The sequence below is a fragment of the Apodemus sylvaticus genome, chromosome 23 (genome assembly GCF_947179515.1).
Source record: "Apodemus sylvaticus chromosome 23, mApoSyl1.1, whole genome shotgun sequence".
NCBI lineage: Eukaryota > Metazoa > Chordata > Mammalia > Rodentia > Muridae > Apodemus > Apodemus sylvaticus.
Window position 1 is genome coordinate 36294199 of NC_067494.1, and position 7810 is coordinate 36302008.

A 7810-nucleotide genomic window follows, 5' to 3' on the forward strand; every position below is an offset into this window, starting at 1 on the left:
GACAAATACAGAGGGGAACACTCTCATTCAGCCACTGAACTGAGCACAGGGTCCCCAGTGGCGGAGCTAGAGAAAGGACTCAAGGACCTGAAGGGGTTTGCAGTACCATAGGAGGAACAATGATATGAGCCACCCAGTACTCCCAGAGCTCCCAGGGACAAAGACATCAACCAGATAGTACACATGGTGTTACCCATGGCTCCAGATGCATAGGAAGCAGGAGGATGGCCTTGTTGGACATCAAAGGGAGGACAGTCCTCCTGGTCCTGGAAAGGCTAGATGCAGCAGTGAAGGGGAATACCAGGACAGGGAAGTGGGGAGGGGATGATTGGGGAACAGGGAAGGGGAGATGGCTTATGAGACTTTGTGGGGGCGGGGGACCAGAAAGGGGAAATCATTTGAAATGTAAATAAAGAATATATCTAATAAAAAGAAAAGCTTGTGACCACTTTGTATGGCTTGTCTGGAAACTTTGGTAAGTCTTATGTGTTAGTAAAATATTTTCTGTTATTCTAAAAAAGAAAAAAAACTGCTGAGCATTTCAGGTCACTGTTTACAGAAAACAATTCATTGTTAGCCAGTCCCTCCGAGTGTAGCAGGAATGTGTTCTAGAACAAAGCACATTGCCTGGAGGGAAGTCCCAGGAGCCTGATTTCCTGAGTTCCATTCCTTCATGTCCCAGAACAACTCATTACTGATTCCCAGCAGCAGAAGATTGATTAGAGGAATTGGAATCACCTACCAGAGACAACATCCAAATCAGAATGTCCCCTACTGAAGGATTTTCACTTAAATATAAATTAATGTGAATTAAGTTTATCCAGTCTAGCTTCAAATGAATGAGAATCAAACTGGATAATTATTCAAAGATTACCCTTTATTAGGGTTAATTACCCCTTATTAGTGTTAATTCTCTAATCCCAGACTGGTTACTCCCATCTGGGTTCTCCAAATTCTTGTTGTTTGAATCTTTCTAGGTCATTTCTGATCCAGCAGTCTGGAGTACCTGGGAAGCATTTCATCTGGGCACTTGCTGCTGGTGCATCATGACTAATGGAGACCCGTTCTCTCTGCTCCTTGGTGCTCATCCTTCTTTCCTTCCTCCTCCTTCTTACTGTCCCTACCTGTGACCCCGCTACCCCAGTCCTATAACTCAGAATCTGCTCTATTCTCCCCAGTAATTGGTTATAGCCATTTTTATTTAACCAATAGTTTTAAATTGGTGGAAGTAAGGTTTGCATACCAAAAGAGATGTATGTGGGAATTTACTTGTCTTGAGGCAATCATATCTTGGGGTACAGAATTTAACATTTGAACACATAACGTCACCAGACCAACCCTCAACAAACAAATATAAAACTAAGTCTATATTTGACTTATAGAAGCCTTGATACTAGAGTTTCACTCATGATTATTATTATTATTATGATAATAATAATATGAAGCAGAAAGAAATGGAAAAGAGAGAAGATAGAGGACAGTGACAAGACCTCAAACTGACATCACTTTTAACTTTTCTCCTTCTTAAACGCTATCAGAGGAGGATGAAGCCCTGTGTCTCCCATCCTAGGAAGTAGCTGTATCTGAGAAGTAAATTGACATCATGTAGATTAAGAAAACACAACAGAATACACATTTGGTGTGGCACATGGATACTCATAAGGAAATGAAGACTTGAGAAATCAAAGATACATTCTAAGATGCAGAGCTGCGAGTTGCTTCAGTGTCCTGGTACGGCTAGTCGCGCTCCATGCATACTCATTCAGTCAAGATGCCCGAGGAAACCCAGACCCCAAGACCAACCAATGGAGGAGGAGGAGCTCGAGACCTTTGCCTTTCAGGCAGACATTGCCCAGCTAATGTCCTTGATTATCAATATTTTTTACTCGAACAAAAAGATCTTTTGGAGGGAGCTCATTTCTAATTCATCAGATGCTCTGGATAAAATCAGATACAAGAACTTGACGAACCCCTGTAAACTGGACTCGGCAAAGGAACTGCACATTAATCTCATTCCCAACAAACAAGTTCAAACCCTTACTATTGTGAATACTAGAATTGGAATGACTAAGGCTGATTTGATCAATAACCTTGGCACTATTGCCAAGTCATGGACCAAAGCCTTCATGGAGGCTTCCCAGGCTGGTACAGATATCTCTATGATTGGCCAGTTTAGTGTTGGGTTTTACTCTGCATATTTGGATGCTGAGAAATCTGTCATCATGAAGCATAATTATGATGAGCAGTATGCCTGGGAATCCTCAGCCGAGGGATCCTTCACAGTGAGGACTGATACAGGTGAACCAATGGCTTGTGGAACAAACGTTATCTCACATCCCAAAGAAGACCAAACTGAGCATTTGGACGAAAGGAGAATAAAGGAGGTTGCGAAGAAGTATTTTCAGTTTATTGGCTATCCCATTACACTCTTTGTGGAGAAGGAACATGATAAAAAAGTCAGTGATGGTGAGACTGGAGAAAAGGAAGAGAAAGAGCAAGAGAAAGAAAAAGAAGAAAAGGAATCTGATGACAAGCCTGAAATACAAGATGTTGGTTATGATGATGATGATGATGATGATGATGATGATGATGATGATGGAGAGGAGGAGGAGGATTGTGACAAGAAGAAAAAGAAGAAGATAATGGAAAAGTACATTGATCAAGAAGAACTCAACAAAACAAAGCTGATTTGGACCAGAAATCCTGATGACATTATTAATAAAGAGTTCATAATATGGGGAGTTCTACAAGAGCTTAACCAAGGATTGGGAAGAACATTTGACTGTAAAGCATTTTTTCTGTTGAAGGGAAATTAGAATTCCAGGCCCTTCTTTTTGTTCCAAGACTCACTCCTTTTGATTTGTTTGAAAACAGAAAGAAAAATAACAACATCAAGTTGTATGTTCTCAGAAGTTGTATCATGGATAATTGTGAGAAGTTAATCCCCAGTATCTGAATTTCATTAGAGGGGTGGTAGATTCTGAGGATCTTCCTCTAAATATTTCCTATGAAATGCTGCAACAAAACAAAAGTCTGAAAGTTATCAGGAAGAATTTGGCCAAAAAATTCTTAGAACTATTTACTGAACTGGCAGAAGATAAAGAGAACTACAAAAAGCTTTATGAGAAGTTCTCAAAAAACCATAAAGCTTGAAATTCATGAAGACTCTCAAAATTGGAAGAAGTTTTCAGAGCTGTTGGGGTACTACACATCTGCTTCTGGGGATGTGATAGTTTCTTGGAAGGACTACTGCTACAGAATGAAGGAAAACCAGAAGCACTTCTATTTATCACAGGTGAGACCAAGGACCAGGTTGCTAACTCAGTCTTTGTAAAATGTCTCCAAAAGCATATTTTACAAGTAATCTATATGATTGATCCCATTGATGAGTATTGTGTGCAATAGCTGAAGGAATTTGAGGGTAAGACGTGGTGTCTGTAACCAAAGAAGGACTGGAACTTCCAGAAGATGTAGAGGAAAAGAAGAAACAGGAAGAGAAAGACAAAATTTGAGAACCTCTGCAAAATTATGAAAGATATTTTGGGAAAAAAAAGGTTGAAAAGGTGGTTTTGTCAAACCAATTGGTGACATCCACCTGCTGTATGGGTGGGCAGCAAACATGGGGAGGAGAATCATGAAAGCTCAGTTCCTTAGAGAGAACTCAACAATGGGTTGCATGGCTACAAAGAAAGACCTGGAGATAAACCCTGGTCATTCCATCATCGAATCCTTAATGCAAAAGGCAGAAGCTGACAAGAATGACAAGTCCGTGAAGGATCTGGTCATCTTGCTGTATGGAACTGCATTCCTGTCTTCTGGCTTCCATCTAGAAGATCCCCAGACCCATGCTAACAGGATCTACAGGATGATCAAGCTTGGTCTAGGTACTGATGAGGATGATCCTACTGTGGATGATACCAGTGCTGCTATAACTGAAGAAATGCCTCCCCTGGAAGGAGATGATGACTTATCGTGCATGGAAGAAGTAACTAAACTTCACCAGAAATTTAGTGTTTGATGCCTACCTTCATTCCTTCTGATAATATGTTTTCCATGATTTTTGTTTATTTTTGTTAGCATTTAAAACAGCTGTGTGGCATGGAAACTAAGGGGAAGATAAAATTTCTACATGTGATACTGTGATACTATAGGTTTGACTCAAGAGGTTGATAGAATGTTTATTGTAAGATGTAATGTAACCTACTGTTAATGTTAACTTTGTGGTCTGAACTGTTTAACTGTTGAGCTGGATTCCTTAGTAGAGCAAATTAAGATGGCTTAAGTTATATTTTAAAATTTTCATTCCCTGTAGCTAATTCTGCATGTACTCAGCTTAGAAGTAAACACAAGTTAAAACAACTTGACAGAGGAATTCCACTATTGTCTTGTTTTCCAAAGTAATGAGAATAAAACCCTAAGTTTTCCTAGGTCTTGTAACTCAGCAAGGTTTGTGAATGGAAATGATAGTGCCCAATCACATTCTGCTTTAAAAGGTAAATACAGATGAGATGTTAAAAATACAGAGCTGAAAAATAAAACGATAAAGTGAGAAGAAAAAGACTTGAAAGGTAAAACCCTAAAGAAGTTTGTCCAATGGGCTCTTGGGTACAAATTGTCTTTGACGATTGCAATGTTACCTTTCTACCTGGTACAGAAATTAGATTTCCAATGGGCAGTTTAAGAAGCGGCGTGCAGATTTTCAACTGTTGTTCAGCCACCTGTAATTTAAACAGTCAAATGATAGCAAGACAAGATTTAACCCTTTATCCTGCAGAGAAGCAGTTTTATAACAGAATCACGCTAGCATTTATTTTAACATTTATCCTTTATTTTTCCATTTATAACCATCTGTTTTCACTTATTTAAAAACTAACCTGTTTCTGGTTCATTTTCTTTTGAAAACAGTGTTAAAAGTGAGCATATGCAGAAGAATGCGAATTGATCCATCCTTGTCTCCTTGTACTAAGATCAAATCCAAATGGATCAAGGACCTCCACATAAAGCCAGATACTCTGAAGCTAATAGAAAAGAAACTGGGGAAGACCCTTGAGGACATCGGTACAGGGAGAAAGTTTCTGAACAGAACACCAATAGCATATGCTCTAAGATCAAGAATTGACAAATGGGACCTCATAAAATTACAAAGTTTCTGTAAGGCAAAGGACACCATCAAAAGGACAAATCGGCAACCAACAAATTGGGAAAAGATCTTCACCAATCCTACATCAGATAGAAGGCTAATATCCAATATATATAAAGAACTCAAGAAGTTAGACTCCAGAAAATCAAACAACCCTATTAAAAAATGGGGTACAGAGTTAAACAAAGAATTCTCACCTGAATAATTTCGGATGGCGGAGAAACATCTTAAAAAATGCTCAACTTCATTAGTCATTAGGGAAATGCAAATCAAAACAACCCTGAGATTTCACCTTACACCAGTCAGAATGGCTAAGATTAAAAATTCAGGAGACAGCAGGTGTTGGTGAGGATGTGGAGAAAGAGGAACACTCCTCCACTGCTGGAGGGGTTGCAAATTGGTACAACCACTCTGGAAATCAGTCTGGCGGTTCCTCCGAAAACTGGGCACCTCACTTCCAGAAGATCCTGCTATACCACTCCTGGGCATATACCCAAAAGATTCCCCAGCATGTAATAAGGATACATGTTCTACTATGTTCATAGCAGCCCTATTTATAATTGCCAGAAGTTGGAAAGAACCCAGGTATCTCTCAACAGAAGAGTGGATGCAAAAAATGTGGTATATATACACAATGGAGTACTATTCAGCCATTAGAAACAATGAATTCATGAAATTCTTAGGCAAATGGATGGTGCTGGAGAACATCATACTAAGTGAGGTAACCCAGACTCAAAAGATGAATCATGGTATGCACTCACTAATAAGTGGATATTAACCTAGAAAACTGGAATACCCAAAACATAATCCACACATCAAATGAGGTACAAGAACAGAGGAGTGGCCCCTTGTTCTGGAAAGACTCAGTGAAGCAGTATAGAACAAAATCAGAACAGGGAAGTGGGAAGGGCTGGTTGGGAAAACAGGGGGAGGGAAGGGGACTGATGGGACTTTCGGGAGTGGGGGTCCAGAAAAGGGGAAATCATTTGAAATGTAAATAAATCTATCAATAAACTAAAAAAAAAAGAACAATTTTTAGACACTGGAAAAAAAGTGAGCATATGAACAGTCTAACAGGCTAAAATGGTATAAAGTTTTGGAGCTTGTTTAAATTCTTTTACAACTGAAATACACTGACTTCTTAACACAAAACTAGTCACGAGCAACACATAGATCCATGTTCCATCCAGCAGCATTTGGAAAATAAGCAATGTGCTGGCTTAGGTATCTATACTTTAGACCCAACATCTTGACAGGTGTTTTATATCTTGGGCATTATTCTTTTCCACTGTAAGAAAGAATACAGATCCTTCTGTCTTTCACAATGCTTTTATATGTTTATTTAATGACCTGAGTAGTTGTGATATTGAGTTCAAACTAAAAGGACTGATAACAAGGAAAACTTTTTCAATTATAGTTTTACATGCTTTAAAATTTATATAGCTTGGATTTTCTTATCCAAAGTGTAACAAAATTTGAATGATATTTTTAGGTAGCCTTTGGGCTAAACCAAACCCTTGGGATATTCTAGAGTATGAAATAAAAGGAAAGAATTATGTTATTCCATGGGATATTCTAGAGTATGAAATATAAGGAAAGAATTATGTTTTTTGGAGACAAAGTGTGGAGCAGAGACAGAAGTAAAGGCCATCCAGAAACGGCCCCACCTGGGGATCCATCCCATATACAGTCACCAAAGTCAGACACTATTGTGGATGCCAAGAAGTGCTTGCCGATAAGAACCTGGTATAACTGTCTCCTGAGAGGCTCTGCCAGAGCCTGACAGATACAGAGAGGGATGCTCCCAGCCAACCATTGGACTGAGCATGGGGTCCCCAATGGAGGAGTTAAAGAAAGGCCTTAAGGAGCTGAAGGGACTTGCAAACCCATAGGAAGAATAACAATATCAACCACCAGACCTCCAAGTGCTCCCAGGGACTAAACCACCAACCAAAGAGTACACATGGAAGGACCCATGGCTCCAGTAGCATATATAGCAGAGGATGGCCTTGTTGGACATCAATGCAGGGAAAGGCCCTTGGTTCTGTGAAGGCTCGATGCTCCAGTGTAGCGGAATGCCAGGGCAGGGAGGCAGGAGTGGGTGGGTGGGTAAGGGAGCACCCTTATAGAAGCAGGTGGAAGGGAGATGGGATAGGGGGGTTGTGTATGGGGGACTGGGAAGAGGGATGGCATTTGAAATGTAAATAAAGAAAATATCTAATAAAAATATCAGAAGAAAAAAGAATGAAAATATATAAATTAAAAAAGATTTATGTTATTATAATATTACATCTTGGTTTTCTTTGTTCAGAAAAAAAGGGTTTTTTGAAAACTTCAGGCCTGCTGGAGAGATGTTACTAGTCAAGTCCGTCTCAGCAGGATGATTTCCAATGCCAGGGCTCATGAGGTTTTATGTCTTCTTGTGTACAGGTATCCTTACCCCTTCCTATTATGCAATAGTTAGCCAGTTGTTCTACTATCTGATAGTTGGGTCATCCTGTTTCCATTTTCTTGCAGCAAATAACATAGACTTGGAAAAACAGACAAATAAGCAGAAAAATGATCTTGAGAACAAGATGGCTGCCTGTGAGTAGCGTCAGCTATCTCCACAGATTCAAAGACAATATCCTCTTCCTTTCTAGACTTTATAATGAAGCAATGTGCAAAACT

General features: G+C 39.5%; 1 pseudogene; it reads left to right on the top strand.

Annotated features, from left to right (window-relative positions):
* The first annotated feature begins 1771 nt into the window (after positions 1–1771).
* Positions 1772–4018, top strand: LOC127673721 (heat shock protein HSP 90-alpha-like; annotated as a pseudogene).
* Positions 4019–7810: the final 3792 nt, after the last annotated feature.